The sequence below is a fragment of the Pelodiscus sinensis genome, chromosome 2 (genome assembly GCF_052426305.1).
Source record: "Pelodiscus sinensis isolate ZL-2025 chromosome 2, ASM5242630v1, whole genome shotgun sequence".
Taxonomy (NCBI): domain Eukaryota; kingdom Metazoa; phylum Chordata; order Testudines; family Trionychidae; genus Pelodiscus; species Pelodiscus sinensis.
In genome coordinates, this window is record NC_143053.1 from 198,870,597 (window position 1) to 198,889,949 (window position 19,353).

Sequence of the window (19,353 nt, forward strand, 5' to 3'; positions counted from 1 at the left end):
CTTTGAATCTGACACTCTTTTGACCCATCTGTCTGGGCTGTGTCTAAATCTTTCTATAACCTCCAGTACAACTTGTCCAAGATCTGATTTTGCCTGTCTGCCCACCTTAACAAAACGCTTATCCAAACCCTAATTATTACCCTCCTTGATTACTGCAATCTGCTCTTTTCTGTCCTGAATCCTTGCCTCTCCCCCAAGTCTACTCACAATGTTGCTGCTAAGATTATCTTTGTGTCTTGTTATCCTCCCTTCTTCAAGTCCGTAGGTGCTGGAACTGGGTGGGTAGGTGAGCATGCATGCATTGCAGCATCCTCCGGCTGTAAGTGGTTTCCATTCTATACAGGGTTTACAGTTTGGTTCAGTGGCTCTTATCGCACTATACAAGTTGTTCCAGTTCCTCTGCTTAAGTCCCTATTTCAATTCAGTGGAAGGGGGAAGCCAAACACAAACTTGTAACCTTCAAAGCCCTCAACAGTTTGGCCTCATCCCATCTTTTATCTTAATGTGATGTGATATCTTCTGTCTTCACTCTGCTAAGAATACCAGTCTCATTGGGCCACTTCTTTCGATTTCCTGCAACCATCTTGATGCTATGCCCCTTTCTGCCCCTATTGCAATGGAAATGCTCCAGACAAAAAAAACAAACAAAAAAAAAACAACGTTCCCTTTAAGTCCTTCCTCACCCCTGCTGCATTGCATAAAGAAAACAACCATCTGATTAAAATCTAGGTAAGTGTTGTATAATTTATTTCTACCGGTTGGCCAAAATTGTGGAAACAACCTGTGTTAAAATATCCTATTTGTTTATTGTCATCGGTATCCTCATCCTCCTCTGTAATCCCAGCCTCGTCCACTTGTTTGTCTTTATTTTATAATTGTGAACATTTTGGGATAGAGACCATCACTTGTTTATATATTTATACCGTGTCTAGCACTGTGTTTAGGGTTAGGGTTAGGGTGAGGCTCTCCTGCAATATCAACATTGGATAAAAATAGGAATGGTGAGAGTGTGGATCCTTATCTTGCTTTATTTTTCAGGAGTATTTTGGAATAAGACGTTAGCTTCTGATGTCAATTGTAATGTGTATATTTGTTTTCTAAATTTCAATCCATAACATTCAAGGCAATCCACTAGGAAAGGTCGGTCAAAAACCTCCTGTATAAAAAGCAGTGACAAGCAAATTCCTGTCTCTTCATATAGGCCAAATGGTTACAGTTCAGTATGTGTTATAGATTGTCTGAGGATGGCCTTCCAGAAACAAAACCAGACTGTTTGGTACTGATCTGTTTAAATAGTCCTATAGCCTGTATTGTGACACACATTCTGACATTTTTATGGAGAAGTGACCGCATTCTGTATAGAGAGGAGTGTTTTTCAAAGTGGTCCATGGACCCACTCTGAGAGAGCTGGTACTGGGTTGCTCGAGTTTGTTTACTTACCAGCTCTGCAACTACAGAGTCTCGCAGCTCCCATTGGCTGCAGTTCACAGTTTGCAGCCAATGGGAGCCACAGGAAGCCGCATTATCCAGGCTGCTGCTTCCCGTGGCTCCCCTTGGCTGCAAACCACAGCCAATGGAAGCCATGAGGGTCCGTGGCTGCGGAGCCAGTAAGTAAATAAACCCTAGCAGCCTGGTACCAGCTTTTTCAGAGTGGCTCTGCGGACCACTTTATACCAGTGTTTCTCAATGAGAGCAACGGTCCTACCAGAATACTAATACATACTGCATGGCTTCCTGGAGCTTGGCTTTCTTTTTTATTTCTGAAACAAAATACAGGACTATGTAGCATTTTAAAGACTAACAAGATGGTTTATTAGATGATGAGCTTTCGTGGGCCAGACCCACTTCCTCAGATCAAATAATGGAAGAAAATAGTCACAACCATATGTATCCTTTGGTATATATGGTTGTGACTATTTTCTTCCATTATTTGATCTGAGGAAGTGGGTCTGGCCCACGAAAGCTCATCATCTAATAAACCATCTTGTTAGTCTTTAAAGTGCTACATAGTCCTGTATTTTGTTTCAGCTACACCAGACTAACACGGCTACATCTCTATCACTATTTTTTATTTCTGTTTTATTTCTGAGGGAATTTACTCAATTAAAAGGATTAATTTCTGCCAGAAAGATTTTAAAAATATAGCTGTAGAGTCACATTGCCCAGTTTTCGGCTATTTATATTATAGCCCTTTCTGATTTACCTTGGGATATTGGTTTCTCTATTTTAATAACTGAATTTGACATAATGGCTAGTTTTTGTTGTCTACAAAATTTCTGTTATGAGGAATTTGCATATTGTGATGTATAGAAATCCTAAAAGGTGACTTCATAGTTCTGATTCTTTCATCAGACCTCCTGTCTGCTTTAATTTGAAATATCTTTTATACTGAGAGCTTATAGGAAGAATTAATTAAATTATTATCTGCTTTATTGCAGTTTGTGGTCTTACAAAAAAAACCCAAAACTTTTATCAGGGAGTAAAACGGTCCATAAAAATCTGCTGACTAGAGCTGTTAATATGGTGTTGCAGAATTGTGCGAGGGAAAAATTGACCATTGTGAGGTATATGTGGGAAAAGAATGTTTCTGTTAAAACTCCATATGAGCGAGTTTTGAGATTTCTAATCTACACCCAGTAAACTTTAAGAAGCACTGCTAAATTGCTTAAAAGCTAAAATTCATTTCTTCTATAAGACATATAATTTCACTTAACTGCTCATTAAAATTCATATAATAAAATATTTTCTTTTATGTAATTTCCCTTTGCAAAACAAAAAAGTTTGGATTTCAAGATGGACCATTTAAACACTAATTTAGGAGCTGCAGAAACTTTATAGGAATATGTTCCCATTTCTTCTACCAAAAATAGAGAATAGAAGTGAAAATCCTGCACTGACTTGAATATCCTACAACCTCATTGATTTCAGAGGAAATATGAACAATTTCTCATTATTTCATAGTATTAATTGACAGAAGCAACTCTTAAAGTAAACCGTGATTACCTAATTACATGACTTACTTTTTGTATGACGTTTTTGAATTTCCCTTTTAAATGTGTTAGTGAGTGACCAGTTTTCAAGATTACACAGAACTCTCTTCAGCTCAATGTAAACTCAAAAGCTTTTCTCTTGCTAATAGTAATTGGTCCAATAAAAGCTATTACTCACCCACCTTGTCTCTCTAATATTCTGGGACTGACATGGCTGCAACAGTACTGCATATTTTAACATATAGTGAGGCATCTCTTCTAAAGGGTTGCATTCTAATCTAACACTTCATTAAAAACCTGTTTTTGTGACATTGAAGAAGTTATGGCAGATTTTATTTTTAAAATTTTGCTTAATCAGATATCACATATTCTGTGTGTTTTTAATATCAAAATATTCTGACGATATAGTGGCTTTTCTTTTCTGAGGTCAGCAGCATTCAGATTAATCAGGCTGACATTTCATGCTGGTGGGTCATGAACTGTTGATAATAGCATTAAATGGTGATTCGTTTGCTTTGGGAAGCCCAACTCATTATCCAGCCACTATATTAAATCATAGTCACAAACAACTGGAATCTTAAGCACGCTCGACAGAAATGGTAAATCAAGGAAAGACTCTCAATCCCTTCCACTCCCCATGTATGCAAAAATTGTTAAAACTGGCTGCTGTCTATGAGGTTGAGAGAAGTATCCTCTCTGTTTGGGACACTGGAATGGTCCTGAGTGGAAAAAATCGCTGTTTTGTATGAAGCAGGGACCTGAACACTTTGTATTTTCTGTCTTCCTAATTAAGGGGCATTATTTTTATAATCAGTCTGTTTGAAAGGCTTCACAGACAGTTAAAACAGAGATGCATTTTATTTTAGCTCTGGAAAATCCAAGTTAATGGAAAACTAAAAACAAATTTTAAAAAACTGTCTTTGCTATACGTATAGAACATACGTCCTCATTAAAATATATTTTGTGGCACACATCTAAATTATTTTTCTTGCCATTCATTGTTGATATAGATGGTCAAAATATCCTTTTAACTCTATCAATGTTCTTGAGATAGCATACACCCACATATCATAATGGATATTTTAAAAGGAGGTTTTCTAAATGGTGTAACACTGAATTAATTATTTGGGCTGGTTGAGGCAAATTCCATTCCTGAAAGCTTAGAAGATTTTGCAGCTAAAAGAAAATGTTGTTCAACTTTTTTTTTTTTTGGGGGGGGGGGGGTGGATTTTGCTTTTGAAGTACAGGTCAAATGAGTATTGCAGATTTACAGCTAAATGGATGCCTGGAACCAAATAACCCGTGGTTATTCTATTAAGAAAAGATCTGGGACACTTTCCTTCAAATGAGCCAATCTTCTGGTGCTTAGCAGCACTACACTCCTGATATCAAGGCTTTAAAATATAAGCTAGTCTAATTTTTACAACCAATACTTAAATAACTGATTATTCTAGTACTTTTGGAAGGCATGCTGTCCCTTTTGTTAATTGGTATATAAATATTCATTAATGTGAAAATCATGTTAACCTGGGTACTGAATTCTTAAGTTCAGCATGTCCTGTTCTTTTAGCTAGAATATACTTTTGTATATTTTGTAGATTATAAAAGTAAGGTAAACATTTTTCTAGAAATATACTTTGCATAGTGCATATACTTACAGGAGGAGGAGAAATTGATTAGAATGTGCAAGAAAAAACACATTTGAGCTCTTCATTCTAAATGCCTTTTAGATTAAATACCATTTGAAAGCTTTCTCTTTAAGAGAAACAAAGTACAGTATAAGAAAATCCTGGGCCACTAGAGGTCACTATTTGGTAATCAACTTCTAATGAACCAGAACTGTCAGGAAGGCGGATAAATTACACTGTGGATTTTTCTAATTATGAATTCCTATTTAATCATTCAATGACAAGTTAACTGTGGCAGTGGTTCTATGTACTTTGCATACACAGTTATGCTAATGTACTATTATATTTCTTGGGATGCAAGTCCTCCATCATTAGAGCAGTTCATTACCAAAGACTCTCTTATCGAATCATAATTACTGATTATGAGAAATAATTAACTTTGTTACCCTCTTGATTCTGTTCATGGGCAAAAAGCAATTTTTTTTTAAGTGGAAGAGCCTGGCATGTTATTTAATACTGTACTAAGAAAAGTAGTTTGAAGTATTTGGGCTTTTTTGTTTTGTTTTTGGTTTGGTTGGTTTTTTGCAAGTGAGCTAATGCAGTGATGTTGGAGGGACTATATTTGTTTTAAGAAGTTGACAAGTATTTGGGTGCACAAGCGCAAATTCTTCTGTTGTGGGGCTTTTTGAACTGCGAATCATTATACTAAACAAATTGAAAACATTCTTATTTCCATGGAAATGAAGCATATGGAATGTGTAAAGATTTGTAAAGCTGCAATGTATTTAAATAGAAAGGTGAGATCTATGATACAGTTCTGCTTTCTGTTATAAAAGTTTTCAGTCTTTTTATGTTTCCATGTTAAACTTTGCAGTAAGGTGTACTTATAGACTTCATTGTGGCTTTAATTATATCATAGCTACTTGAAATTAATGTGTAAATTGCATGAAGTAATTTTTGAGGGCATTGATAAATGTATTGAAGTTTCCATTGAAATACAGTATCATGAAATAGAATTCTGTGAAATAAGAAAAGTAACTGTTCTGCAAGGAGAGGAATAAGGAAGCTGTGGCTAGGAGATCCAAGTAGGATATTTGAAAGCGAGAATTATATAATCACAGTCAGCTGATTCATCAAATGTAAGTTCTGTAATGTTTCTCTTTAGATTGCTTTTATAGCATTTGTTCCTAGTCTTGCATTGCTAAATCACTTTTCCACCGATAGATAAAAGCTTCCGTAATTTCCTCTTCGTATGATTTAAACTAAAATCATTGGTGGAAAATATTTCATTGCAAATGTGCAATGTACAATCCAGTCCCAAAACATGCTGGATCACAGCCATTCATGGACTGTGGCCAGTTGCTCCTTCTACATGCGGAGAGGGACAATCTATCTAAACTGCAGGTGTGCATTGGTGAACTTGCAATTTATTTTTATTGATCAGGATAGATGACAATAAAAATAGTGATATAGGTATTGACTGTTGGTTCTGCCATTTTAATTTTGATACCAATAACCATGAGATTTTGACTAGTCTGCAGACCCGGTCTATCTCTTCCTTCTTTGTTTCCATTCTTTCATTTCTCAGAGATACTTTATAACCATTCATCTGCCACACAAGATCTTTCTCACAGGATACCACTAAGTTCTGTCCTATCACCACTCATGTTTAATGTGTTACAGCCTCTGAGATCTGTGATGCAGTAGTATCAGTATTTGGATGATATAGATTTCTGTCTTCTACTTAGACTTAAACAATGAAATGTGCTTTCTTTTGCAGCACATGGCTGGAATTGGGACTTAAATTTGTGGAACATGAAATGTAATCCAAAAAAGATGGAGATTATGCTGGGGGAGGGGGAGATTTTGAATACATAGCCTGAACAGCTACTCTTCCTTTAATTGAGATTTTGTTCACCATTTGTTCAGAAGATTCACACTTTAGGGGTATTTGATATTCCCATATACGGTAGAACATCAGAATTACCAACTGATCAGTCAACCTTACCCCTCATTTGGATCCAGAAGTATGTAATAAGGAAGTAGTGTGATGGGGGGAATTTAATACTGCTTAATACGGTATTGTGTTCAACACAAATTACTTTAAAAAAGATAGTTTCCTGATAAGAAAACTATTTCTGAGCTTGTTTCATTTAAATTAAAATGGTTAAAAGCAGCGGGTTTTTTTCTGCATAGTAAAGTTTCAAAGCTATTAGTAAGTCAGTGTTCAGTTGTAAACGTTTGAAATAATTACCTTAATGTTTTGTTAAGATTTATGAACATTTCAGAGTTATGAACAACCTCCATTCTCGAGTTGTTTGAAACTTCTCCGGATCTACTATAGTACTGGAACCTAAGGTGGTGGTGGTGATGGTATTGGCCAAGAGAAGTACTTTATCCATACTTAGTAATGCATTAGCTACCATTTTCTCCATCAGGACCTAGCTATGGTGATCCATACATCTCTTTTCTTTAGGATGGTACAGCGAGTCAGTCTGAGCCAGCCAACTGGCTGTGGAGTCAGGCAGTGGCTCCACAGTTCTTTCTAGTCTCATCATTCTGGAGGGGCCCCAACTGGGTCTCAATTCATCCTGAAGTTTGCTTCCATTCCCCTGAGACTTCTGCCATGGCAGATGGATGAGGGAGCAAGGTAAGGGTACCCACTCCATCATGTCCAGCACAGGGACTTAAACAGGCTTTACAGTGTGTCTGCCTCTGGTGGGCCACCCTGAGTTACACTTCTCCCCCTGGGTTATGTCCTACCAGGCTATGATTCTTTCATGTGGGGCATTTCCAGTTCACAAAGTGGGGGAGATCTGAATCACTGCTTTCAGAGGAGCCTCAATAATGGTATCCCCCTGCAGCTCCAGGAAACACCCTCACGTCCTGGAGAAGCGGGCCTTCCCCTGGGCTGCCAGTGCCCTTTTTAAACTGTCCCTTCATCTGAAGTATGCTCTGTAGCTGGTATGGAGTGGGGCCTCCCTAGCCCAGTGCTGCCCTCTTCCTTGCCTTGGTTTAGTGTGGGGTCCATAAACACGATCACAAGTCCCTCAGCACAGTATGCTCTGTACTGGACTATCCTTGAAGACTGCTCTGATTTTTGGTGTAATTGATGTCAGGAACATATTGCACCAGTTTTTTTTTATAGTTGTACCATGTTCCTAGCTGGATAAAATTCAAAGTGTTGCCTTTGATTTTTAAAGCCCTATGACTGGAATTCTGGCTTCTTGAAAGACTGCCTTTCGTTCCTCATTCTGATAAGACAATTGTCATTTTAACATTTGGGAATGTAACACTAAAAATGTGTTAGGATTTGAACACTGAAGGTAAATGTCAGGCATTGGGGATGAGGCAATAAATTCCAGAATTCAAAAGTATGAACACTAATATTTTTGTTACGATTTGTATTTGACCAGAGGGATGAGGAGAACACTGGCATTACTTCCTGATTTTAAATGATTTTGTACAATGTAAAGGTAAATGTATTTTCTTATACTTTTGTCATCATAATGAGGAGTACCATTTTTACCTATTTGGCATCTTTTCAAGTACCAGGTCTCTCTTTCTCTGACATTACAGTGATGGGAACTGAATACAGTATTTTATAAATTGCAGCATTCAGTTCATCATAACTTTTTTAGGCTTGTATTTTCTTGCAGAAGCTACAGTAGCTTCTACATATATTTACCTTTTAGTGACCTATTTTCTTTGGCTAATAATTTCTGAGATATCAGTGTCTTCTTGAAAGCTTCTCGTAAATTTGTCATTTGTGACCCATTCCTTTCATATTAAACTTTCTTGACTACAGCTTTTGCTCTGTAATTAGTTAAGAATGCATGTTGTTTTCTGTGTTTTAGCATCTCGTTATAATGCATCTAAACTAGTTGGAGGTTTTATTACTTTTTTGTTGTCCCTCACCAAGTTCAAGTACTGATCGCTATGTAATTTCACTGAACAGTCCCTTTCAAAGCATAAATCTACTTCATTACCCATTCTGCTTTTGTTTTAATCCATTCCTTATCATTCCATATGTACCACCTTGGATACCTGGTGATGATTAATTTAATTTCATCTATGCTTTACAGGCAAACACTGTATCACTGCAGCACCTGTATGGAACTATGGCTTATATCCATCTATCCTTGCCAGTGTATGCATGTGTGGGGAAAGCAAGACATTAGAATCCCTGAATATCTATATTGAAGTCAGTGGGACTCTGAGCAAACACAGCAGTTCTTCACTGATTACAATGCAGGATTGGGTCTTTAGACAGTATACATTATTTAGGATGGGGATTGCTATCATCTTTGGATTTGTACAGCACCTAGCATAGTTGGGGCCGAATATTTATCACGATGTAAGTATTAGGAGATGCAACATTCATTTCTGCATGCTTGTATCTTTTTTAACATATTTATAGAAAACAGATATTTTAGTAATCCATTTCCTGCTGGCGTCCCTACAAGGAAAATGTGAACAAACTGAGCACCTCATCCACATATGTTGTCCTTTTTCCATCTGCTTCACTATCATGCCAGTATCTGATTTCTGGGGGCCCTGATGGTAACACATACTGTTCAAACCAGTCTTCCTTTTCATACTTGTCCATACTTGGAAAGAAAAGGTTGGGAGATTATTATTCTACTGCTGACACAAGGAGAATGAGAGTGGCTTGATGCAAAGGTAGATTATGTTCCCTGAGGATAACAAACAGAAGGAGATAAATTAGGTGAGAGGATAATCCTATTTTTATGTACGTTCCTTAACTTGTTTTCTATTTTACAAAATATGCAAAATTGAGCATTTAGAGGTATAATTAAACCATTCTAAATAAGGAGAAAATTAAAGCATAAAGATGTTTACTTTTTAGACTTGAAAATAATGCTTCACAAGCTAGCAATTCAGATGCACAGATTTTGTCATAAACAGGAATTATGGGCCATGGTGGGGAGATTGTGAAAAGAATTACTTGCATTCCTTTTCATTTTTTTTTTTAACTACACCTACGTACTTCTATCTTTAGATTTCCACACAGTGCTGATGGTTCTGAAGTCAGAGCAACTCACCTCTTACAGTGTTCTGTTGCTCCTTTCAGCAGAAGCTGGGCCGTGGTGATATTTATCTGAATTCAAACAAGGCTAATTAAAAGAGCTGCTGACAGTTGTTGTGATTTGACTTTGACTGGAGCTTGATGGTCATTATGGGTAAATAATGAACCAGGTCTGCAAATGTAGCAGCTGCCAACTTGGGATAGAAGAGCGGCTATTGCTTCCAATTTAGGGATCTATCGACCGCTTCCTTTCTCCCTGCAGATCTTCTGCACTAAATGAATGTTTTCTGCTGCTGCATTTTGTGGTTTCAGCTATTTCAGCTATAGCCTATAATCTCCTTCTTTAATATTTAACTTAGCCCATTATTAGCTTTCAGAGTTAACTTCTTTCTGAATTATTTTTGAACTAAATAATATAACTAGATAAATAATTTTCAGTATGTATTTAACTGACATTACACTTGAATTTGCTGGTTATGTCTTGTCTTTGTGTAGACACATTTCAATAAATGGTCTAAGTAGATTATACACTAAAAGAAAAAGATAGATAAATTACTGAGGCTTTCTTAATAAATTATTTTTGTTAGGAATCAGAATAATGAGGACAAAGATATGCTTCTTAAAAGCACTGACCTAAAGCTCAGTTTTCATTTTTGTTCAGACATCAGTAGCTTGGGAAATATTGTGTTCTATTTATCAGTACAGAAAGGCTGCCGCGACTTTTATTAAGGTGCATTTGTGAATATATTGTCGTTTCATCATGGGCTTTGTCTTGTCCCATTAGCAAGCAGGAACAGGTGTATTAAAGGGAGGAAAAAAGGCACATTATAATGTTATATTTATACAACTTTCTTGTAGAATTCCTGCCATTATAAAAATAGCACAAATTTTAAAATCGTACTCTAGAATTTTATGCACACCAGCACTTAATGCATCTATGCAGCATTTGTTCAGCTGCCATTAAAAAAAACCTGTGCACATTATGTAAAATCTAAGAACGCTCTTGTGCAGCAAAAGTAGAGATCTTGCTGGGAGGAAATGATCCCAAACGTGCCCCTAAAAGACAAGTCTTGCTTTGAGAAATAATGATGAAAAATTGTCCATTTATGTTTGGCTTTGTGTTTCAGCAGAAACTAAACTTTGCATTTTCTGTAGAAGCACCTCAATGGTTATTTATTAATGTATTTTATGGGGTGAGTGTGCTCATGCACACATGTGCGTGTTGTTTCCATCCTGGATATGGCCAACAATACGGTAACAAGGGGTTATGTTATGCTGGCTTATGTTAAACCAGATCACACCCTAACATGTGCAGAGCCATTCATCTGTGTCACCAAAACCCAAGAGAACATCTGACATGGACTTTGAAACAGAAACAGTGATCACTTACAAATCAAACATGGCACGCTCTAAACCGATTGTGCACGGCAATCTTTTCTAGAAAGGACAACTAATTGAACATGATAAAGTGTAAAGTTAATTAACACCCTTAAATTTGTTGATTACTTTCACGGGATTATATTGTTCGTTGAGTAGCAGCTTTCTGTCCCAGCTGTCGCCTTTTTAGTGAATGTCGCTGGTAAACAATAGAGACACCATAACAAGTCGTAAATGGTCCTTGTGACAGCAGCCCCTTGTGAGGCTGCATCTGTAGAAAATGATTAGAACAATTGCATTTTAAAGACGGCTCACATTGCAGCCCAGGTCCCATCGGCCCTCTTCTTTATCTCTTTTGATGGCAGACTGGTTAAAACCTTTAAGTTCTTTTGAGTAAATTAAGTGATTTACTATCTTTAGTTATATAGCCACAAAATAGCTTTTATATGGCTGTCTTAGATGTTGATTTTATAACTTTGAGAAATATACTTACTATTGTTGGAATTTGTGGTCACATTCCCCTTATTTCCTAAAAATAGACTGAGAAGGTCTCAAACTAGTGGGAGAAAATGGTTCCCAGTTTGTCTGTCTTTATGGGAAATTTAATCTAATATTGTACATAACAAAATTTAAATAATTTGCTATTAATTTTGATTAAGGTTTAGAGTTTCTGGAGTTTCTTCTAAGTGCTTTTTGCTTGGTTTGGTTTTGCATACAATAAACCAATGGTAACCTTTACACAATTTTTGTTCCTGTATCTTGGTGCTTAGATTTTAACTTGTGCACGGCTTAAAGCTTTTCATGTGAGCTGGCAAGAACTTTAATAAGAATCACATAACCCTTAAAAGCAAACAAACACATGCAGCTCTCAAGTTAAGCCTATGCGAAAGGCAGCAAACAGATGACAAGAAGCCACTTGTTTTAGGGGATTATGGTCCTTTAAGCTGTATTTTTACAAAAATACTGGCATAAGGAGCTAGTGTTCACTTGCACTTTCCAGAGCATAACAGTCAAAGCTTAAACTCTCATGCTAGAAGATACAGCATTGTAAAACTGTAGAGGATTAAAACTTTAACCCTGTTTTCTCTTTTTTGTTTTTAATCAGTTTCAGGTCATAAATTAGTTTTGAATACAACATTGTCCAATCTACTGTATACATAATAGAACAAGAAGGAAATAGATACTTGTGCCTAAACCTCTCATGGCTCCAAAAGGCGGGATAGAGTGGAGCTGCAGTCTCCCCAGCACAGGTTCATATAGTTTTCATAATCCATGGATAAGCTAAAATAATTTACAAATAGTGTGTATGTGTATACATAGCAAGCCTGGAATTGCCAGGTGTCCTGTATTCTACCAGACAGTCCAGTTTTTGTGCCGTTTGTCCAGTTAAAAAAATTAGAAAATACCAGACATGTGCAATTTCTGGTATTTTCTGTTTTTCCGACTGGGTGCTGGATGGAAGCCTGGCGGGGGCGAGGGAGTGCCTGGGAGGCGGGGCCATGATCAGTGCTGGGAGCCTGTGGTAGCGTGCAAAAGCCTGGCAGGAGGAGTGGCTGGAACTCCTAGCTGGGAGCCTTTACACTCCCTCAGACAGGCTTCTGCATGCAAACAGAGGGAGTGCCAGGCTGGGAGGCGGGGCCGCGATCCGTGCTGGGAACCTCTGGTTGTGTGCAGAAGCCGGGCGGGGGAGTGGCTGGGAGGTGGGGTGCAATTGCCCTCAGCTGATTGCGTCTGAGGAGGAGTGATGCCTTGGGGAGGAGGAGAAGTCCTGTCCCTACTCCTGAGCGCTGTTCAAGTGTGTTGTGGTGCCGTAGTCCAGGAGAGAAGCCTGCAGGTGCTTTGTAGTTGCATTTAGGTGCCTTCCATGGGTGCTCAGCCAAAACTGACTGGGGTGGAATCTCTGCTTCTTCCCACTGGGACACCCAAAGACCTGGCTATGGAGGAGTCCCCTTCCCACCCATGGTGGTCCCTCTCCCTCCCCGCCATCTTGTTGCCCTGGGGTCGGTCTGCCTCTCTGTGCTTTGGGTAGCAGGCGGCTGCTTTGCAGAGCAGGCTCTGCTGCCACCCCCTTTGTTCCCAGCTTGGTAGCTCTTGGTAGTGTTCAGTGTGGGTGTTTTTTTTTTGTCGACAAATTTTTTAGCCCGTGTGTTTGGTATTTTTGGCGAGACCATCTGGCAACCCTAAGCAAGCCTGATTATCTTGGTATATGCTCTGGGGATGTTAAAAAGCGGGGATGGGGGAGGTTTTGGTAACATGTAATCGCTGAAATTTTCAGCGGCTGTACGTTTACACATGGGAGTGAGGCTTCACAAGGCAACAGTGTAGGGAAGCAGGAGGCAGTGCTCTGCTCCCTTTACACACTCTCTCTCTCTCTCACACACACACATACACACACACACTCTCTCTCTCTCCTCCCCCCTTTGGCAACAGCAGCAGTATTGGGCAGGAGGGCTTGCATGTAACCGTGAAGGTTAACTAATGAGCCTAGGCCAGGGGTTCCCAACCTGCCTTCCCCTAATGCAGGGGGTATGAGAAGCTTGTCAAGAGGACATGGGGAATATTTGGTAAATAACTAGATTACCCTAATTGAAATATTCCAAAAGTAGTAGCGGTTGTGAAAAAAGTTGTGGATTCTAGAGTCTAGAATTTATTTCCTTTCATATTGAATAGTGGGTACGGGAAGGTTTACTAAAAGCCAAGGGGGTATGGGGACCGAAAAAGGTTGGGAACCCCTGGCCTAGGCTCATTGGTTAACCATTTAAATGTGTACACTGACACATCTCTTGATATGCCCCCACGTAGGTGCAATGGGAAACTTTGTGTTTTCAACAATATAACTGAATAAAACACGCTCCTGGAATGCTGGTCTGTTATTTTTAAAAGTATTATAATTTGCTTGGGGAGATGGTAAATGGCATTCTAAAATAAGAGCAAATCATTTATATGTAAATTCAGTTGGTTATTTTTTCAGTTCACTTTCCTAAATAATAATCAAGCTAGTAGCTATATCAAATTGCTCTTACCATTGCACATGTTTGGTGATTGCTGGTTGAAAAAAGCCTGCCTAGCTTTTAAAGCTGGAAATACTGTCATACCAGTCCACACCTCAGGATTTTTCAAGGTCTTAGATTCTGTAACATTTAAATAAATAAGGCTAAATTAAGTGGGAGAAATAGTTGATTGTGGGACTACTGATTGGATACAGAGCTTTTCATCTGTAGGTCACTGAGAACAAACCTGTCCCTGGCCAGTAGTGACCAGTTGCCGTTCCTATCTGAAGGCTTTTGGGCTTCAGTGAAATGAGTTGATATTCTCCATCCAGGTTTTAATGGGCAAATGTACATGCTATAGTCAATTAGTTTGATGCGAATAGGGAATCATGAAAACGTAACTAATTCTCACCCCATAAATGGTCCTTCTAGGTATGACTGTGATACATTGCATAAGTGTGTTGCTGGTACTACCTAATATTGTGTCTGTTCAGTGAACAAACCAAAAACTTCTGTCTTCAAGGCAGTCTCAATACTTTTCAGGCAACTGGAGAAAGACCCTGATACACATCTACCTCCATTGTACCACCTCCATTGTACCAGGTTACCCCTCCTTCCACTTCTGGCTCATGCAGAATATCTTGCTGTGGTTATGGCTGCACTATTTCTCCACTTCTGCCCCTTTTATGTACACCATAACTATGATCCTACCAAACAGCGAGACATCTCAATCAACTTTCAACTGGCAGTGGCCAAAGATAGCCATCTACCAATCCAGGAGGTAAAAGCTTATCTGAGACATTCTCTGAGAACGTGGGTCATATTTCCATTCCCTGGTCAATTCTGTCTGTGCAGGGTTTCCCTTCGTGACATCTTCCTAGATTCCTTCAGGGAGCAGTGAGTACTGTCTGGGTTTCTCTGCTTAGTGTCCCCCACACACAGTTCCTTCATTTCAAACCTTTGATTTCCACCTCCTTTGCTGTTTTGTTGTCATTCATGTTTAATTGATTCCTAGATCTGTGGTCCCTCTTTTTAAAGGCGTAGGTCTTTTTTCTTGAAGGCTCCACTTAAGGGTTGCTAACTCTGAAGCTATTTAGGAGATTCTCTCCTCCCTCCTCCCCCACCCCCCCCCCCCCCCACCTGATGTAATGTCATTTTCTTGAAATATCCTATTAAAATCTCCAGAGTTGCTTTCAGTAGTCACTGGAGATCCGTGTCAATCCCTCAAGGCCAATCCTGGAGGGTTGCCAACCTTGCTCCACCTTCAGGATTTCAGAGGGGTCCATACCTTCCAGCAGCAATATGTTATCTTAGATTTTAAAGTTAAGTTTGTGAATATTTTTGTTTTTGTGGTTGGAAAAATGTTTTCCCTTCCCTCTATTCTGTCATGGTCATGTGACTGTATGATAAGAAAATAATATGGGGTAGTGTGTACTAAGGTGGTTCCTGATCCTGCTTTGCATTCGGCCATCAGGACTGTAGAGACATAAAGGGGACAATGCTAGAAAAACCCCATGCAGCACTGGAGCCTTGTAAATCCCATGATGTTGGCTCGCTAGAGAGAAGAATCTTACTTGTGCATGTTTTCTACATTTTCAAATATATTGATTGCAGTTACAACACAGAATACAAAGTATACAGTTCTGACTTTGTATTTTTATTGCAAGTATTTCCACTGTAAAAAACCAAAAGGAATAGTATTTTTCGATTCACCCGATACAGTAGTGCAATATCTTTATTATGAAGGTTGAACTTACAGCTATAGAATTGTGGGGGGAAAAAAACACTCTGCATTCAAAAACAAAACCAAGGAAAATTGAGCACCTACAAGTCCATTTAGTCCTACTTCTTATTCAACCAATTGATCAGACAAATAAGTTTGTTCATAGTTGCAGGAGATAATGCTAACTGTTGCTTGTTTACAATATCACCTAAAGTGAAAACAGGCATTTATTCTCATGGCACTGCTGTAGACAGTGTCACAAGATATTTGTGTCATATGTGCTAAAGATTCATGTGTTCCTTCATGCTTCAGTCACCATTCCAGAGGACATGTCGTCTATGCTGATGACGAGTTCTGCTCTATAACATTCCAAAGTAGAATAGACCATGCATGTTCATTTTCGTCATCTGAGACAGATGCCACCACTAGACAATGTAAATTGCACTTTCACAATAAAGAGATTGCACCGCAGTTCTTGTATGAGGTGAACTGAAAAATACTATTTGTTTTTATCATTTTTACAGTGCAAATATTTGTACTTAAAAATAATTTAGTGAGCACTATATATATTGTATTCTGAGTTGTAATTGAAATTAATATATTTCAATGTAGAAAAACATCCAATATCTGTCTATTCCCAACCCTCTGCTCTAAATCACCCACTCCTTGCCTCTCCTTACCCCCAAACTCTCACTCCAGCCTTCATTTTCCTTCATTTTCTAAAAATACCATCATTGAAATAAATCATGTTCTTTTTTCATTTATTTTCCAAAAAAAGTTACTTCAGTTAAAGACCCAAGCAATGCCAGGTACATCTGCTAGTACTTAATACATTTCAGTTGGTATTTTATTGTTTAACAGTGTGATTAAAACTGTGATTAAGCATGATTAATTTTTTTGAGTTGATTGCTTGAGTTAAGTGGTTGACAGTCCTTACCAATTAAGATATGTGAGACATTAAAAAAAAAATGGAACACAAGCGATGACCAATTCTCCTCCTTAAACTCAAGCTATTGTACCTCCTTCATACTCTCTCATAAAGTAATGTTAAGGACTACAGTGCTATTGGTCTATTACTCTCCAAAATCATGTCTTTATGTCCTCTTTCTTCCTTTTGGAGCTGAAGTGACCTCTTCTTGTGGCTGAATTGACCACAGAAACTTTTTAAATTTCCCAGTACAGTGTGTTTGTTGGATTGGTTGTTTGTTTGTTTCTGATTAGTTGCCTGATAGCTGGTGATGGATCTTGATTGGAAAAATAAATTGTTATGTAAATGGTTTTTGTTTTTAAAAGTAGAAATTTCCAAGGCAACCTCATTATAAAACAAATTCTTTTTCTTTTGCTTACGTTATTTTTTTGTACTTGAAATGTGTTTGAACGAGAGAGTGCAGCTGTCAAAAGATTAACCAGCTGAAAACTATTGTCAGCATTAATTTTGCTCTAATAAATGACTCTCTGAAGCTATTTAGCAGTCTGTAATCTAGATACAAGGCTATTGACCTATGATGGATAGTGTTGGATTTTGTTTGTAAGCTTTGACTTAAACTGTCTATTTAATTTGCTGCAGGTCAGATCACAAGATTAGTAGTAAAGGTCATTATGTGGCTTGCATAAATATAGCTAGAGGAACAGAATGAAAATCATTGCAAAGCATTTATTAATGTAGTTATCTTTGCAGACACGTTGCATGATAAATTAATAGCAGCAAGATGACAATCATCTGTTCACTTAGGCCCCAAATCCAGGTTCCTGTTCCTGTCCCAAATTTCTGGAAGTTAGCATTGGGAGTTATATGGAGAGAGAAGATGGGGAGGAAATTCTCCATCCAATAGCTGAGGAGGGGTAGCTTCAATGCTAGAACTTTGGAGTTTATAGCTTTGGGAAGATCTTTGCAGTGGTGCATACTCTGGCAGTGTCACCCTAACAAAAAAACCTCAGTCTTCCAATGGATATCGGCTCCAATTACAAAGGCAGTCCAATCCCCAACTCCAGTCCTGACCCTTTTTATTGTGTAGCAATGCAGCACTGGTTCCAATGCCTTGGGGCTTTTTGCACCTGCAAAGGTAGTGTGGGACTTGCTGGGAGTGTGTATCAAAGTAATACAAATCTCAGCAACATAACTGGGCTTTCAGCGATTTTGTCATGGATTTCATTTAGATTGGGACCAGTCATACTTTCGTGAAAGTGATCTTTTTTAAAAAGGCTTCCGTGAAATAGGAAAAACTTAATGGAGTGAGCGTCCAATTCAATGTCATTTTAAAAGAAGGATTTTTTTGCTCTCATGGCTTGTTCAGACTAGTTTTTGCAAAGATAATGCTGAATTGCCTTAGGCTGTAAGTATTTTGGGATTGTATCTTCATGTGTGTTTGTACAGCATCTAGTACAAGGCGGCCTGATGTGAATTAGTTTTTTACTACTACTGCAAATCGGAGATTTGATAATAGCTATTATTGTAACAAATTGGGTAAAAGCAGTATGGACCCCAATGGAAAGACTGTTTGAATTTTTTGAAGAAACAAAACAGTTAATTGCAGAAGAATAATGAATTCCTTCATTTGTATTTTTATTTGTAATAACATTGGAACTGCTTGAATATATTCAATTCAAAAATAGGCAATTACTTGCAGCAGTCTGTTCTAATAGGCCAAGATTCTATGCATAGTACAATTTATGATGACTAGGTTCCGAATCCTAGTTCTGTTGCAAAATGAATTGTAAATATAAGTTGCTAATCGCTTTTCCAAATGATCTCCTTGGACCAAATTCACCTGGCACGTAAATCCATTAAAATCAGTCTTAGCTGGGGGGAGAGGGTTGAGGAGGATGCAGTTCACATCCGAATTGTTTCCCCTCCCCAGAACAAAAAATATATTCGCTAAAACCTGATGTTTTGCTATTTGGAAATTCTGTAGCCAATGAATTGTGAGTTTTGTTTGCTGATCCTTGATAAAGGTGGGACAGATTTATAGGAATAAGGTGGTAAATGTTTTATGTGTTCAATCAGGTTTTTTTCCTTTCTGCCTGTTTAAACTTTTTTGCATTACTATACAATACATTTTACCCTTATAAATTATATGTGGAAAATTGTTGTCAAGTTTCCTTAATTCAGAAAAATGGAACTTCTGTTTCTGAGTAGAAGTATGTAAAACATTTGTAATGAATTGATGATATCCTAAAAAAAAAAAAAAAAAATCAGATGGTGAGCCTTTTCTGTGTCTGTGCTGGTTGGTTTGTTGTTTGTTGTTTTTTTGTTTTGGATTTCATTATAGATTTGAAAATGAGACCCCTTTTTCATAATGTAAACAAGAGTCCAATAAAAATAGTCTGTTTTTGAGCAAAAATAGCTTCCTGCATGATTGTATGTTTTTTTTATTCCAAAATAGTCATTTCTTCTTCAGAAACTTCACATGAAATACAATTCAGAGAGATGTAGAAATGCACAAATGGTGACTATTTTTATGTGAAACTATACAAAATTAAATGTTGGAGTTTCACATAAGTTAAACTTATGAATATACTTTACTTACCAGCATTAATACTGTTGTCAAAAAAAAACAAACTCGCTGGTAATTTTAGATGACTGATTTTGCTGAGT

The 19,353-nt window shown here is 37.9% G+C and overlaps 1 protein-coding gene across 1 annotated transcript in view; it reads left to right on the forward strand.

The window, feature by feature from the left end:
* The window catches only part of HIBADH (3-hydroxyisobutyrate dehydrogenase), a 117,509-nt gene that overhangs the window by 71,873 nt on the left and 26,283 nt on the right, over nucleotides 1-19,353 (forward strand). The gene's annotated exons all lie outside the window — the stretch shown is intronic.